Genomic DNA, 18,532 nt, shown 5'->3' with positions numbered 1-18,532 from the left:
AGACTATAGATGCTGTAGAGGATGTGGAGAAATGGGAACCCTCTTGAACGCTTGGTGGGAATGCAAACTGGTGTAGCCACTCTGGAAAACAGTGTGGAGGTTCCTCAAAAAATTAAAAGTAGACCTACCCTTTGACCCAGCAATAGCACTGCTAGGAATTTACCCAAGGAATACAGGAGTACTGATGCATAGGGGCACTTGTACCCCGATGTTTATAGCAGCACTTTCAACAATAGCCAAATTATGGAAAGAGCTAAATGTCCATCAACTGATGAATGGATAAAGAAATTGTGGTTTACATACACAATGGAATATTACATGGCGATGAGAAAGAATGAAATATGGCCTTTTGTAGCAACGTGGGTGGAACTGGAGAGTGTTATGCTAAGTGAAATAAGTCATACAGAGAAAGACCAATACCAAAAAAAATAAATAAATAAGAAAGACAGATATCATATGTTTTCACTCTTATGTGGATCGTGAGAAACTTAACAGAAGACCATGGGGGAGGGGAAGGAAAAAAAGAAGCTAGAGAGGGAGGGAGCCAAACCATAAGAGACTCTTAAAAACTGAGAATAAACTGAAGGTTGATGGGGGGTGAGAGGGAGGGGAAAGTGGGTGATGGGCATTGAGGAGGGCACCTGTTGGGATGAGCACTGGGTGTTGTATGGAAACCAATTTGACAATAAATTTCACATTAAAAAAAATAAAAAAGAAAAAAAAAGAAAAGAAAAGATGACCTGACAGAAGGGGACATGGCTAAGAAGGTGACATGGCTAGAGGCCAACATGACTAGAAGCCAAAGTAACTATGCAGCCCGTGTAATTCAAAGATTGTAGAACACCGTGGAACGACCAGAGCTCTAAAAGAGAAAAGTGCATGTGACTACAATCTTCCCTGAAGAGGTAGGAGAAAAGCAAAACTAGGATTTGCTGCCACTGAACTTTTGACAGAACCGTTATGGGAGACTCCCTATCCTTAGCACAGAAACAATACATTTGTATAGCACCTCTTAAAATATTAATGATTATTCAGCAACACTGCCCTTGGTTTCCCAAGCAAGGAACCTTTGACCTAGACATTTGGGAACTAATAGATAAAACACACCATACGGTAGGCCCTAATGTTCTACCTGAGATCATTCTTACATGGTCTATTGTCCCTACGGCCATTTTCCCCCTGAGTATGGATAATGTTTTTTTTTTTTTTTTTTTTTTTATTTTATTTTTTAATATATGAAATTTACTGTCAAATTGGTTTCCATACAACACCCAGTGCTCATCCCAAAAGGTGCCCTCCTCAATACCCATCACCCACCCTGCCCTCCCTCCCACCCCCCATCAACCCTCAGTTTGTTCTCAGTTTTTAACAGTCTCTAATGCTTTGGCTCTCTCCCACTCTAACCTCTTTTTTTTTTTTTTTTTTCCTTCCCCTCCCCCATGGGTTTCTGTTATGTTTCTCAGGATCCACATAAGAGTGAAACCATATGGTATCTGTCTTTCTCTGTATGGCTTATTTCACTTAGCATCACACTCTCCAGTTCCATCCATGTTGCTACAAAAGGCCATATTTCATTTTTTCTCATTGCCACGTAGTATTCCATTGTGTATATAAACCACAATTTCTTTATCCATTCATCAGTTGATGGACATTTAGGCTCTTTCCATAATTTGGCTATTGTTGAGAGTGCCGCTATAAACATTGGGGTACAGGTGCCCCTATGCATCAGTACTCCTGTATCCCTTGGATAAATTCCTAGCAGTGCTATTGCTGGGTCATAGGGTAGGTCTATTTTTAATTTTCTGAGGAACCTCCACACTGCTTTCCAGAGCGGCTGCACCAATTTGCATTCCCACCAACAGTGCAAGAGGGTTCCTGTTTCTCCACATCCTCTCCAGCATCTATAGTCTCCTGATTTCTTCATTTTGGCCACTCTGACTGGCGTGAGGTGGTATCTGAGTGTGGTTTTGATTTGTATTTCCCTGATAAGGAGCGACGTTGAACATCTTTTCATGTGCCTGTTGGCCATCCGGATGTCTTCTTTAGAGAAGTGTCTATTCATGTTTTCTGCCCATTTCTTCACTGGGTTATTTGTTTTTCGGGTGTGGAGTTTGATGAGCTCTTTATAGATTTTGGATACTAGCCCTTTGTCCGATGTGTCATTTGCAAATATCTTTTCCCATTCCGTTGGTTGCCTTTTAGTTTTGTTGGTTGTTTCCTTTGCTGTGCAGAAGCTTTTTATCTTCATAAGGTCCCAGTAATTCACTTTTGCTTTTAATTCCCTTGCCTTTGGGGATGTGCCGAGTAAGAGATTGCTACGGCTGAGGTCAGAGAGGTCTTTTCCTGCTTTCTCCTCTAAGGTTTTGATGGTTTCCTGTCTCACATTCAGGTCCTTTATCCATTTTGAGTTTATTTTTGTGAATGGTGTGAGAAAGTGGTCTAGTTTCAACCTTCTGCATGTTGCTGTCCAGTTCTCCCAGCACCATTTGTTAAATAGACTGTCTTTTTTCCATTGGATGTTCTTTCCTGCTTTGTCAAAGATGAGTTGGCCATACGTTTGTGGGTCTAGTTCTGGGGTTTCTATTCTATTCCATTGGTCTATGTGTCTGTTTTTATGCCAATACCATGCTGTCTTGATGATGACAGCTTTGTAGTAGAGGCTAAAGTCTGGGATTGTGATGCCTCCTGCTTTGGTCTTCTTCTTCAAAATTACTTTGGCTATTCGGGGCCTTTTGTGGTTCCATATGAATTTTAGGATTGCTTGTTCTAGTTTCGAGAAGAATGCTGGTGCAATTTTGATAGGGATTGCATTGAATGTGTAGATAGCTTTGGGTAGTATTGACATTTTGACAATATTTATTCTTCCAATCCATGAGCAGGGAATGTCTTTCCATTTCTTTATATCTTCTTCAATTACCTGCATAAGCTTTCTATAGTTTTCAGCATACAGATCTTTTACATCTTTGGTTAGATTTATTCCTAGGTATTTTATGCTTCTTGGTGCAATTGTGAATGGGATCAGTTTCTTCATTTGTCTTTCTGTTGCTTCATTGTTAGTGTATAAGAATGTAACTGATTTCTGCACATTGATTTTGTATCCTGCAACTTTGCTGAATTCATGTATCAGTTCTAGCAGACTTTTGGTGGAGTCTATCGGATTTTCCATGTATAATATCATGTCATCTGCAAAAAGCGAAAGCTTGACTTCATCTTTGCCAATTTTGATGCCTTTGATTTCCTTTTGTTGTCTGATTGCTGATGCTAGAACTTCCAGCACTATATTAAACAGCAGCGGTGACAGTGGGCATCCCTGTCGTGTTCCTGATCTCAGGGAAAAAGCTCTCAGTTTTTCCCCGTTGAGGATGATGTTAGCTGTGGGCTTTTCATAAATGGCCTTTATGATCTTTAAGTATGTTCCTTCTATCCCGACTTTCTCAAGGGTTTTTATTAAGAAAGGGTGCTGGATTTTGTCAAAGGCCTTTTCTGCATCGATTGACAGGATCATATGGTTCTTCTCTTTTTTTTTGTTAATGTGATGTATCACGTTGATCGATTTGCGAATGTTGAACCAGCCCTGCATCCCAGGAATGAATCCCACTTGATCATGGTGAATAATTCTTTTTATATGCTGTTGAATTCGATTTGCTAGTATCTTATTAAGAATTTTTGCATCCATATTCATCAGGGATATTGGCCTGTAGTTCTCTTTTTTTACTGGGTCTCTGTCTGGTTTAGGAATCAAAGTAATGCTGACTTCATAGAATGAGTCTGGAAGTTTTCCTTCCCTTTCTATTTTTGGGAACAGCTTGAGAAGGATAGGTATTATCTCTGCTTTAAATGTCTGGTAGAACTCCCCTGGGAAGCCTTCTGGTCCTGGACTCTTATTTGTTGGGAGATTTTTGATAACTGATTCAATTTCTTCGCTGGTTATGGGTCTGTTCAAGCTTTCTATTTCCTCCTGATTGAGTTTTGGAAGAGTGTGGGTGTTTAGAAATTTGTCCATTTCTTCCAGGTTGTCCAATTTGCTGGCATATACTTTTTCATAGTATTCCCTGATAATTGTTTGTATCTCTGAGGGATTGGTTGTAATCATTCCATTTTCATTCATGATTTTATCTATTTGGGTCATCTCCCTTTTCTTTTTGAGAAGCCTGGCTAGAGGTTTGTCAATTTTGTTTATTTTTTCAAAAAACCAACTCTTGGTTTCGTTGATCTGCTCTACAGTTTTTTTAGATTCTATATTGTTTATTTCTGCTCTGATCTTTATGATTTCTCTTCTTCTGCTGGGTTTAGGCTGCCTTTGCTGTTCTGCTTCTATTTCCTTTAGGTGTGCTGTTAGATTTTGTATTTGGGATTTTTCTTGTTTCTTGAGATAGGCCTGGATTGCAATGTATTTTCCTCTCAGGACTGCCTTCGCTGCATCCCAGAGCGTTTGGATTGTTGTATTTTCATTTTCGTTTGTTTCCATATATGTTTTAATTTCTTCTCTAATTGCCTGGTTGACCCACTCATTCTGGATAATGTTTATAAAGATATAGACCCACTCAAAGTAAACAAAAAATTTTCCAAGTAACTTAAGCCTCCTTATTGTCAGCCAGCCCCTTTGGCACCCCTACATACAGAGAACTCCGACTCCCTGCTTTGTTGTTGGGAAAAATCTAACCTTTTAAAGGAACAAAAGATTCCCTCTGAGGACATCCTCACCCCAATGCAACGACCTATTAAGAATGCCCTTATAGTGTTTACAGACACCTCAGGGAAAACTCACAAGACTTCTTGCCTTTGGAAAACCAGGAAACTTTGTCTCCTAGTTTTCATGGGTAATTGCTGCGATAGCTTTCAACAACTTTAGTAACCTAAGAAGTTTTGGTTGCATGATAAATTAGTATTTCATTCACTGGACATCTAGGTCTTTCCTAAATAGGATGGGATGCTAAAGCATTGATTACTAAACAAGGCTTATCTGTTTTTGGCTTCTTATTGCAGAGAAACTAAGGATATTTGGGAATGATGGTAAACTTGCTTTATGCTTTATAGCTTTCTGAGTTTTTTTTTTCCTAACAAATTTCCCAATATTTAAATTGTAAATGAAGTCTTTTTGACCAATTAGGCTTATTCAGTATATTAAGTTACTCTGGAAGCACTGTCAAACAAATGATAAATCTTAGGTTATATCTGAATAATTGCTATAACTATTCTAGAGATTATATGCAATTCCTAGTTTTAGTATTTTTTGGTATAAGGTCATTACTTGATATTCTGATTATTGAAGTGTTCTGTGCCACGAAAATAACTGAATTTTCTTGTCAATTGCATTAGGTCTTTTAATCATGTCCATGTTTTGGTCTTTTTTGTCATAGTTTTGTGACTCTTGTTGGACTTCTTAACCGCTATAACTTCCAGTAGACATATGATCCTATCTACTCAAGGAGTCTCCTTTTCCCCTGAACTCTGTCTTTCCTTTTCATAACTCCCCTATATCTACCACAGATGAGCAATGTTGACCTGTAATTAGTGACATCTCTATGCCCCTATTCAATGGGAAGAAGTTACAGAAGAGGAGACCATCCACCCTCAGCAATCTTAAAGATTTTAAGGGTCAAAATTGTTCAAGGGGGGGATGATATAGGAAACAAAGGCAGAAGGAAATGGCAGATAAAATTAAATCTACTTATATTCCATAAGGCCAAACAATTGTAGAAAGAGCATATTATACTTAAAATTATGTTTAAAATAAAACAAAAAAGAAATTACCCATAGCTGTCTATGTTACAACCTCAACTTCTCTTCAGTAGCGCTATGATCACTCTTAAGTTTTTTAATCTTGACCCTCAAGGACAAACCACAGCTGAACTACATTCTTTAAAATCAGATAAAACCTCTCATCCGATGGTGCTGGTTCTCACTTCTCATCTGGGGTCGAGGATATGCTTGTGTTCTTTCAGATTCCAGAAGTCTGTGGATTCCCTCTCAGTTGGTGAAGCTGTATCATGGCATAGTGAAGACCCCAGAATATCTTCCAGTCAACCAGGACTTCCAGAGAATGACTCTGAATGAGCGACAACTGCCCCCATCTTTCAAGATAGAATAAGCATCTTCGTGGACTCCTCATCCTGAAGCCACTCCACAAACGCAAGTCTTTGCCCCTGACATAACATGGGGAAGCCTCAAACACCTAACTAGGCTAGCATCCTCTTACAACACAACGGTATTGCATATACAGAGATGAAACAGAGATGCGAGGCTTTTGTCTCCTCCTGGACATTACTCTCTCTCATATTCAATTCTGCATCTACTCTCTTGCTGGACAAGACAGAACTCCAGACTCCTAGTCTGAAACATGAGAGGAAAAATTGTTGCTTAAATAAGATGAATTTTAGAAGTTGAACTTATCTATAATCATGCATAATTATAATTTATTACACATGTGTTTCATCTACAATGTTTGAGTATGATAGGTCAAATTCATGATGAATTTCTAAAATTGTTTTAAGAAATTTATTACTAATTCCAATTTAGTGACAACTTCAGCAGAGCAAATTATCTATAAATTAATATGAATAAAGCACTACAAAAGAAAATAACTCAAGAAAACTATTTGATTTTGTATTATTGCTACAAGAATACATTTGTATGTATGTAACAACATAATTTTGCTTGAGACAAAAGGAAAAAAGTTATGAAAAAATTCCAAATAATTTATAAATAACATTTATTTTATCACACAGCCAAATATAATTAATTGATTCATTGAACAATAAATTGTTTTGATATTTAGCCAACTCTCAATCATGTATGTATGTGTGTGTGTAAATTATATATATATAGATAGATAGATAGATTTATATATATATGTATATAATTTATTATTAAAATGGTACATTTTCCAAGGCAGAAGACAGGATACATTTTAAGAGTTCTAAACTGCAATACATAGGTTCTTAGCATGTGAGTCTACATTTGTATCATTGCTTTAGATCCAACAATATTAAGAGGTAGACAGGCCACAAGAGATTTAAATTTGAAAAGGTAAAGTCTTATGAGGAAAATTAAGTGCATTTATAATTGTCAAATGTCAACACATTATAGAAAGAAAAGCCAGTATTTTAAGAAAGAAAATTATCTTCAATTCTTAGCCAATGGCACCTGAGAAGCCTTCTGCTGCTTTGCTTCTCTAAAATAACCATTTATTTCAATGTAAGATATTCTTTTAGTCATACCTCAAGATCATAAAAGCCATATACAAAAGATCCACGGTTAGAATCATCCTCAATGGGGAAAAACTGAGAGCTTTCCCCCTAAGGTCAGGAACATAACAGGGATGTCGGTCTCACCACTGTTACTCAACATAATGTTGGAAGTCCTAGCCTCAGCAATCAGACAACACAAATAAATAAAAGGCATCCAAATTTGTAAGGAGGGAGTCAAACTTTCACTCTTTACAGATGACATGATACTCTATGTGGAAAACTCAAAAGACTCCACCAAAAAAAAAAAAAAAAAAAGGAGGCTAGAACTGATACATGAATTCAGCAAATTCCCAGGATATAAAAATCAATGTACAGAAATCGGTTGCATTTCTATATACCAATAATGAAGCAGCAGAAAGAGAAATCAAGGAATTGCTCACATTAACAATTGCACCAAAACCCATGAAATACCAGGAATAAACCTAACTAAAGAGGTGAAAAATCTATCACTGAAAACTATAGAAAGCTTATTAAAGAAATTAAAGACACAAAAAAAATGGAAAACATTCCATGCTCGTGGATGGGAATGACAAATACTGTTAAAATGTTAATACTACCCAAAGCATTCTACATATTCAATGCAACCCTATCAAAATAACACGAGCATTCTTCACAGAGCTAGAACAAATAATCCCAAAATTTGTATTGAACCATAAAAGACCCTAAATAGCAAAAGCAATCCTGAAAATAAAAACCAAAGCTGGAGACATCACAATTCTGGGCTTTAAGCTGTATTACAAAGCTGTAATCATCAAGACAGTATGGTACTGGCACAAGAACAGACACAGAGATCAATGGAACAGAATAGAAAACCCAGAAATGGGCCCCCAAACATATGGCCAACTAATCTTTGACAAAGCAGGAAAGAATATCCAGTGGATAAAAGTCTCTTCAACAAATGTTGTTGGGAAAACTGGATGGCAACATGTAAAAGAATGAACCTGGACCACTTTTTTTTTTTTTTAATTTTTTTAACGTTTTATTTATTTTTGAGACAGGGAGAGACAGAGCATGAATGGGGGAGGGTCAGAGAGAGAGGGAGACACAGAATCTGAAACAGTCTCCAGGCTCCAGGCTGTCAGCACAGAGCCGGATGCGGGGCTCGAACTCACGGACCGCAAGATCATGACCTGAGCCGAAGTTGGCCACTTAACCGACTGAGCCACCCAGGCGCCCCTCCACTTTCTTACACCATACACAAAAATAAACTCGAAATGATGAAAGACCTAAACATAAAACAGGAAGCCATCAAAATCCTAGAGGAGAAAAACAGGCAAAAACCTCTTTGACCTTGGCTACAGCAAATTCTTACTTGTCTTGTCTCCAGAGGCAAGGGAAACAAAAGCAAAAATGAATTATTGGAACCTCATCAAGATAAAAACCTTCTGCACAGCAAAGGAAACAATCAGCAAAACTAAAAAGCAACCAATGGAATGGGAGAAGAATTTACAAATGACATCAGATAAAGTGTTACTATCCAAAATCTATAAAGAACTTATCAAACTCAACACCTCCCCCCCCCAATAATCCAGTGAAGAAATGGGAAAAAGACACGAATAGTCACTTTTTCAAAGAAGACATCCAGATGGCTAACAGACACATGAAAAAATGCTCAACATCACTCATCATCAGGGAAATACAACACAAAACCACAAAGAGATACTACCTCACACCTGTCAGAATGACTAAAATTAACAACTGGGGCAACAACAGACGTTAGCAAAGATATGGAAAAAGAAGAACACTTTTGCACTGATGGTAAGAATGCAAGCTGGTTCAGCCACTCGGGCAAACAGTATGGAAGTTCTTCAAAAAATTAAAAATAGAACTACTCTAAGACCCAGCAACTTCAGTAGTAAGTATTTAGCCAAAGGATATAGGGGTGCTGTTTCTAAGGGGCACATGCACCCCAATGTTTATAGCAGCACTACTGACAATAACCAAAGTATGGAAAGAGCCCAAATGTCCAGTGACTGATGAATGGATAAAGGAGATGTGGTTTATATATATATGGAATATTACTTGGCAAACAAAAAGAATGAAATCTTGCCATTTGCAACAATGTGGATGGAATTAGAGTGTATTATGCTAAATGAAATAAGTCAGTCAGAGAAAGACAAATGTCATATGACTTCACTCATATGTAGAATTTAAGATATAAAACAAATGAACATAAGGAAAGGAAAGCAAAAATAATATAAAGACAGAGAGGGAGATAAACCATAAGAGACTCTTAAATACAGAGAACAAACTGAGGGTTGCTGGAGGGGTATTGGATGGGGAGGTATGAGCTAAATGGGCAAGGGACATTAAATAAGACACTTGTTAGGATGAGCACTGGGTGTTATATGTAAGTGATGAATCACTAATTTCTATTTCTGAAATTACACTATATGTTAATTAACTTGGATTTAAATTTAAAAAAATATTCTTTTAGTTTATATTTTTAAATAATATTTTAGAGTCTGTTGTTGTTGTTGTTTCTATTTGTAAGTGACTGATTCTAAAGTAGGGATATTTCCCCCTAGGTTGGATTAATATCTTATAAGGCCACATACTTCCTTTTTTCAGTAACCAAAAGATAGGAGGTAGTAGGTACTCCCATCCAAACCAAAATTCTTCATTCATCAGTTGGGTTTTTAAAATCTAAATTTCTGTCTCCTTTTCTAGTCCACTGACTCTAGTTCATCTAGATGATTTTGATCTTTTTTCCACAACACATAATAATTAGAGATAGCACTAAGGGGTCAGAAGGTCTCAAAGTAAAAGACATTTCCAGGTTCAGGACAGTGTAAATAGAGAAGGAGAGAGAAGATCAAAAAAAAAAAAAAAAAAAAACAAAAAACAAAAAACAAAAAAAAAAACAAAAACAAAAAAAAAAACAAAAACAGTAACTGATACTAAAAATCATGTGTGAGAAAAGATCCATTCAAAATTCCAGTTAGCCTGAGAATTTTAATTTAACAAAATATGAAAAAATTGTTGATGTTCAATCATATTAAGTATGGCAAGCAACTTTTAAGAAACTACACTTGAGTTTTGTTTGGTAGTGAAACTATCAAAAAACAATACCAGCACTATCTGAAAAGACTAATAAAATAGTTTTAATTTTTCAAAATATATATTTGTGAAGGTCTCTTTACAAGACTTCCATCAAAACAACATATGCCAACAGAATGAACAAAGAAGTAGATAGGAAATACTAGCTGTCTTAGTAGGTATAAAAACCTATCTATGTAGAGACATTGAAGAGATTTTTAAAAATTAAATAGTGACATTCTTTTCTTTTTTTCTGTTTTGGAAAATAGATGTCATTCTCAAAACTATGTTAAATATAGCAAATTTAAAAGTTTGAAATAGGAGAACAGAAAAAATGAGAAACAGAAAATATCAAAGAAGTAATAGATTTCCCAAAAAAGAAAGCTGAGGTTTCCACTCAAAATTGCCTTGAGTTCACACTTTTAAATGAGCTATTCATCACAAATGATACCAATAGAAAAATCTGGGACATTAAATTAAATATGTATAGTTCTGCTCAAAAACAAGAAGAGAAACAAATCGCTATAGGTTAGAAACTACAAAGCAGGCACAAAGCCTCAGATCTATTTGGCCTTAAATTCAGTAACAGGTAAAAGCTGCCAGTTCTTTGGCCCTTGCAGAGTAACTGAAACTGAAAGGCCCCCTACAGATGATTTGGCAAGGAAAGAGCCAGGCTCACAATATGAAATCAAGGTCTGGAATGGACTCTGTCCATCCATGGAAAGATGCTGAGCATAACTGTAATTATTCCTGTAGCTGTGACCCATGAACTTAGTTTGGCAAGTGGCATAGAGACAGCCACCCAACCAGGATGTATGCCAACCCAATTTCTGGCTCCATGCATGGATATGAGATATCCCGTGTCATCATGGGACAGGTGCCAAGAATCTTATATACGATCTGCTTCTTGACTGGGCTAGAGATTGGGCAGATGGAGGAAAACAATGGAGAATGAGAAAGAGAAAAACAGAACAAACCAAAATTAGGCTTCAAGACGAGCCAGCAAGTGAACACATAAAACACTGAAAAACAAAGCAAAACAACACTAAAAACTGATGTCAATACACTTAATAATTACACCAACATGAAAATAATAGCTTTGAAATAATAACTTTAAGATACATATTTTAAATAATTACAAAATGAAAAGAACGACATTATAAAAATAAATGAGTCATGAGAAAATTGATGCAGAAATCAGTCAAAAACAGATGTCTATGAAAGAGAATCAATTAGAAACTGCATATAAACATTTTAGTGTAATCAAATTTTAAAGAACCAATATAGAGCATACCCTCCAGACTTGCCCAATAGAACTTTCTGTGGTGATGAAAAGATTCTGTACCTGCACCTTCCAATATGGTAGCCATGAGCCACTACTGGTTATTGAACAATTGAAATGTAACTACTGTGACTGAGGAACTGAATTTTTAACTTTAATTTAATGGAATTTAATTTTTTAATTTATAAAAAATATAAATTTGTTTAAATACGCATCTATGTTTAGTATCTACTTTAAAAGACAGCAGAATGATTTAGAACAAAGTCAAAGAAAGAAATTGAAGTTTGAAATATAGTACTCAATAATTCGTCCAGAAAGTAGCATGAAGAAATACACAAAAATATAAATGCATAAACAGAGAATGATAGACACTGAAATATATGTCTAAATGATTTTCCAGTGGTAGAAATTAGAGGGAATGGTGGGGAATCAATATGTAAAGAGACAATGGTTGAAAATTGCATGGAAAGAGAGGGAATTTCAGATTGATAAAATGCTGTATAATTAATAAAATAAAGGAAAGACATTTAAATATAGCCCAGTGGAAATGCAGTACAATAAGGTTAAAAAAATCCTAAAGCTTCCAAAAGGGAAAAGAACTATCTACAATCAAATGACATATAGACTTAAAGAAGACTTCTCATCAACACAATATTGGTCAGAAGAGAAGAATAGTATTTTCAGAATGAAGGAAAATAACTGACAGTCTATAATGGGTGTTCAGATAAACGCTTACATAGAAGAGCAAAGTAATTTTTTTATAAATACTAAAAATTAAAATATTTACTTCATAGATTTATAGATTTCATAGATCCTTCGTGAAGGAAGTATTCAAGAAAGTTTTTCAACATGAAAAAATGTTTACTTAAGAGTGGGATGCAAGAAAAGAAGAAACAAAAATTTGGAAGAAACGTTGTTAAATCTAACTACTGCAACTGTTAGTTTGCAAGTAATAGACTAGAGACAGACAAGTCAAACTGTTTCATAAATAAAAAGGGCATTTCTGTCAAATAACTGGAAAGTCCTGACAATGATAAAGTTCTGGGCAGGTTGATCCAACCACTCTACAACAAATCCAATCAAAGACCAAGTTTCCTTTTATTTCTCAATTCTACCATCCACAGTGTTGTAAGAGTAACATGCTAATTAATATTGAAAGAGGACTTCAATTACCTTCATTTTGACCACAGTCTGTACTTTCTAATTGATTATGTTCTTATTTCTAGCTTATCTCTTACTCAGGCCAAAGACTCTGTGGGCAAAGCATCCCCTGATGGGAACAGAAACTACCCCTTCCAGCAATAAGAACTGTCCTGAGACAGCCAGACTCCATGTGACTGACCCCAAGACAAAGATCAACTTGACTTTCACTGCCTACCTGCAGTACCCACTGACTTTTGTCCCACATTTTCTGTATCTAAACCTAGAAGTATTTTCAAAACTTTGAAGACACTCTTTTGAGACTCTAGTCCACTATCTTTCTGGTGTTGTCCTCACTGAAATAAGTTCCTTTCTTGTTTCACACCACTATTTTCTCCGCCTTTAGATTCTGTCAGTATCCAGTGGCTGAACCTAATCTGTTTGGGACCTCTGGAGCCAGGTGCTCCTGCACCCTGAGCCCTGGTTACAGTTTATTCACTTTAATTATCATCTATAATGAATGCACTATTCAATTTCTATGCTTAACAAAAAAAGGAACTATAATTGTAGACTATAAAATTGAAGATAAGATAGGGGGTACATCAGTAGGTGTTTTTTAAATGCAATGTTTCTAGTTTTGTTTTTCTGTGAAAAAGATAGAGACACTGAGTCACTTTAGAATTATTACAGAAGTATAATGTTTCAGCTGTAGGTTCAAACTTAAGGATATACATTTAAAACCAAAATAAAATTATAGTTTGCAACACAGAAATACATAAGAATCAAAGGAAATGTTTTAAATTCAACTGAATACAGAAAAAAGAAAGAAAAGTAAAGAAAAAGACATGATACATTGAAAACTTAAAAATACATGACTGAAATATGTTCAAATATATTAGTAACAAAAATACATGTAATATAGGGGCACTGGTTAGTTGGTTGGGAGAGCATGCGACTCTTGATCTCAGAGTCATGAGTTTGAGCCCCATGTTGGGCAGAGAGATTATTTACAAATACATACATACATACATACATACATACATACATACACACACACACATTTAATTCATCTATTAAAAGATAAAGACTGGGGTGCCTGGGTGGCTCAGTCGGTTAAGCATCTGACTTTGGCTCAGGTGATGATCTCACAGTTGGTGAGTTCAAGCCCCACTTTGGGCTCTGTGCTGACAGCTCAGAACCTAGAGCCTGCTTCAGATTCTGTCTCCCTCTCTCTCTCTCTGCCCCTCCCTCATTCATGTTCTGTCTCTCTCTCTCTCAAAATAAATAAACATTAAAAAAATTTAAAGATAAAGACCATAGAATTTTTAAAAACTCTAGCTATATGCTCTACATAAAAAACATAGAAAAAGAATTACACAAATGGTTGGAAAACCTATACTTCACCAATATTACCTAATGGAAATTGGGTATCATAATTTTAACATCAGAAAAAAATAGAACTGAAGATAAAATAATAATAAAGAGTAAAAGAAACTATAAGATAGTGTAAAAAAAAAGAACTAAAGAGATATTTCAACTACAAACATCTAGAACCTTTAAACATTGCTTACAATTATGTATGGGAAAACTGACAGAATTTGAGGGAGAGATTAAATAATCCACATATATACTGGGGGATTTTCAATCCAGCTATTTCAGAAAACTGTAGATCAGAAAACCCCCAAAATTTAGTTAAGGCACGGGATATTTAAATAACATAGATAATCAACTTGATTAAATACCTTTAAATAAAACACTATGCTGGGGTGCCTGGGTTGTTCAGCTGGTTGGGCATCCAACATCAGCTCAGGTCATGATTTCATGGCTCATGAGTTCCACCTCCTCATTGGGCTCTGTGCTGACAGCTCAGAGCCTGGAGCCTGCTTTGGATTCTGTGTCTCCCTCTCTTCGCCCCTGCCCTGCTCACACTCTGTCTCTCCTTCAAAATTAAATAAGCATTATTTTTTTTTTAAGTCTAACACTATGCACATAAAAATACAGCTTCTTTTCTAGCATATATAAATATTGTGGAAATTTGACCATACAAAGTTTATAAATATGAAAAGATGTGCGAAATAAATCACAATTCTCTAAGTAAACTGTACTTTACTCAGGAAGTCATTAGGTTCAAATATTAGTAAGCTGGAATTCAGAAAAAAAGAAGAAATAAGGGAATGCTGTCTGTTAGGAGACCCTGGGTTCCAGGACTACACTGTGAATAGAAATGGCAGAGTGGCTTCCTATGGAGCAGGTGGTTGAAAATCCATAAAAATGACCAAGTTTAAATTGTTTCCTATTTTGTTCTGTAACTCTTTCACCTTCAAACTTCAATAAAGGTCTATTAAATGTAACAAACATTATATAATGCTGCCTTGGAAAATAAAGTGGGGTTGGATATATTCACTTTTAGGAGCAATGTGGAGAAAACCATGCAGACTCCAGCACTATGCAGAAGGAAAGAACAGATGAACCAAGGTAAGCCCAGATGGATCAACCTTCATAGATTAACATGATCCCTTGGTACTGAATATGGGAGAGAAGTGACAGACTTTCAACATCTGTGGGGATAAGTGCTGAAGTGGTTTTCTTAGAATAATAAATGAAAGAGCAACACCTTGATAGGAACATTCATGTTATACTAACATAAAATATCTTATTTCTTTGAAGAATATGGCTTAGTACTCAAAGGATGCCTGTTTGCTATAGAAACAGATTTTCAGTCTGGTATGCCTGACATAAATTTACCACAATCTGTGTCTTTACTACACATAAAAAGATTTACTTCTTTGGGGAACAACTAAGCCAAGGACATTGTGTTTCCTTTAAGAAAGAAATGTAGATGTCTCATTAAATGGCAAGGCATCATTTCAAAAAGATGACTTAGTGAGTACTTTTTAAAAAATTCCAGCTGGTTTAGTTATTTAAAATAAGTCTAAGAAAATTTCTTTCACTCTAGGCCCATACAATTTTAATTTAATTGTGCAGAGTGTATACTTTTTCCACCATAAACTCTTGCTTTATTAGATTTTATTTTTGTAGGCATGGAAGAGTAAATAACAGTCTCTCAATAAATCTTTTTCTAAATATTTATTAGCTTATTTTTGAGAAAGAGAGAGAGGCAGAGAGAGAGAGAGAAAGCAGGGGAGGGGCAGAGACAAAGAATCCACGCAGGCTCTCCAGAGCCTGACAGGAGGCTCGAACCCATGAACCATGTGATCATGACCTGAGCTGAAACTAGGAGTAAGATGCTTAACCAGCAGAGCCACCCAGGTGTCCCTTAGTAAATCTTTTTAATGTAAGAAAAATAATTCTCCATTTTCATCAACTCAAGGTGACCTTGGACTCCTAATATTTTGAATGTTAAGAATAACTGGTATGTTGATGTATTCATCGATCAATTTAGACTTCATCTTTCAAGACTAGAAGTTTATTGGCAAACCAGACATCCATTAACATGAATTTATTCTTGCACTAGAACTTGATATGCCTGTCCTTGTAAAAGAACCTCATCTACAAACATCTGGTGTCTTGCAGTTATAGAATTGATATAATGTGGACCTATGCATACAGCTTAATAGCAGACTTGTTGCTACCACCTCCCACATCTGAAAAAATATCCTAAGCAAGCCTTTAAGCAGTTCTAAATTTTCAGTGGAAGAGTTTTTAATACCTACACAATACTGAATTAATCCTCTGTCCAAGTTGATAGCCATTATGAAATTTTATGATATTTGAACAAGTTTCAGACATTTTAACATGTTTCAAGACTTTTTACTCTTTCTTGAATGTGCAAACTGACTTCATTGTGTTACAAGACAAAAACTGAGATAGCTCTCTCACAAACTACTGGTAATAGGATATGGAGGAATCAGTGTACCTTATCACCATTACAGAAAAACAGTTTAAAGGACATTTTCTACTAAGTGGTTGTCTTTGATCTGTAGTCAAAGTATTATCATGTCTGAAATGGTTATATAGTTTAAATGACTTAAATAAGATTTCAGTTTGTATTTCAAGTATATTAATTTTTCCAATATGTTGGCTTTAAATAACTCATATAGACAAATAATATAATGCTACAGCTCAGAGATCCATGGTAAACTCCAGTAGAGCAGGAACCAAACTCTCAACTGTAAACAGCATCTAACACTGATTGGCATAGACCAGATGGCCAACCAATAACTGTAAGTGAATTAAGAAGTGGATGATTCTATAAGAGCCTTTCAAGAAACAGGACAACATATGAAACAAGTTTGTTTGTTTGTTTGTTTGTTTGGTTGTTTAAATTTGTCCTATTGAAGGAGGATATGGGAGCCAAGTCTGAATCCATGCTGCAAAGATTAATATTTGAATCATCTTAGACACGTTATTTAATCTCCTAATTCTTGACCTTTCTCATTTACAAAATGAGGCTAATGATAATAGGTAGTTTACATACCCAAGAATTTATCTCATCTAGAAAATGAGGCTAATGATATTATGTAGCTTACATACCAAAGAATTTATCATAAGGATAAATATGATACTAGGAAAGCCATTTGTAAATCAATATAGTATTATGCACACTTAAAGTAATTTCTACTATCAAAATAAGGGTTATTTACATTAGCAAAATATATTTGAGTATTTGTCCTAATTTTCTCAGTATCTATGTGTAAAGCTATAATTAACATAATTACAGTTGTTATTTTATAGTAAAATAGAAAATCTTGGGGATTTTCTTCCCTAAAAGCTAATATATCCTGATTAAATTTGTATATCTAAAAAGTGAGACAAAACAACAACAATAACAAAACTTATCTGATACATTAAATACCATTCGGACTCTGGACGTATAGCTTTCCCTCTTCAGGGTCCTGGAAAAGATTCATGTCCCCCTCCCCCCACCAAAAGGAGTGTGAAGGCAAAGATGAAATTAGGCTAGTTAAACTTGCCGATGTACTGAACACAGAGTTCAAGGACTTGCAGAATGCTGGCAGAGGTTCTTTATTCTCAGAGGTTCTTTATTCTAATTGTATACAATCAGTTGTGTATAAGTGTGTAAGTACTTTTCTTCTCAGGAGAAGATCCTTTATCTTTTATCAAATGCTCAAAGAGTTTCCCAACCCCTAAAAGACTAAGAAATGCTTGCCTAAAGAAAACTGGACAGGAGATATACACGATAAATCATGAAGAAAGTTGTCATTTCAGTTATTGAATTGTTAAATATGTTCATGGAACTCAGTGTTTATGGAAGATCTTTGTACAAAATGCAGCAATACTCTATTTTTATTACTTCACTCTTCTAGTAGAGAATATTTAAACAATATAGTCTATGACAATCCACAGTGTTCAATGGGATTAATTTTATAAAATTATGAGTGAATTTTAGTCAAGATTTCTTATAGTGTCCATAACTAAAAATTGGATTTTAATGACTAGCCCAATAGCCCTTCTCAAAGTGATATAATGTTTAAATATTGCCTAAAAAGTACTTGGAATACTGAAGGAATAATAAAAAGCAAGAAATTACTGTATTAATATTTTGTGCTATGCACCTTTTTGTTTCTTATGTTCTCCTTTATAGCTTTTGCTTTGGGAGTTTAGAAAAACCAATAAAAATTGAACACTAAAGTATTAAGCTTTTTCATCTTATAAATTGCCACATTTTGGAATTCAGAGAAGCTGTCTCAGAAAACCAATTGATTATTAAATTTTCAGTCATAAATCATTGTTCTTAGGTCAAATATTCTCAATTTTGCTTTTATAGTTTCACAGGAAGTCATAAGAAATCACAAAGCATTTTTTTATGTTGGTTTCTGTATTTGTTTTCACTATCATT

The sequence above is a fragment of the Panthera onca genome, chromosome A2, assembly GCF_046562875.1.
Source record: "Panthera onca isolate mPanOnc1 chromosome A2, mPanOnc1 haplotype 2, whole genome shotgun sequence".
Lineage (NCBI taxonomy): Eukaryota > Metazoa > Chordata > Mammalia > Carnivora > Felidae > Panthera > Panthera onca.
This window is presented reverse-complemented; position numbering follows the sequence as displayed.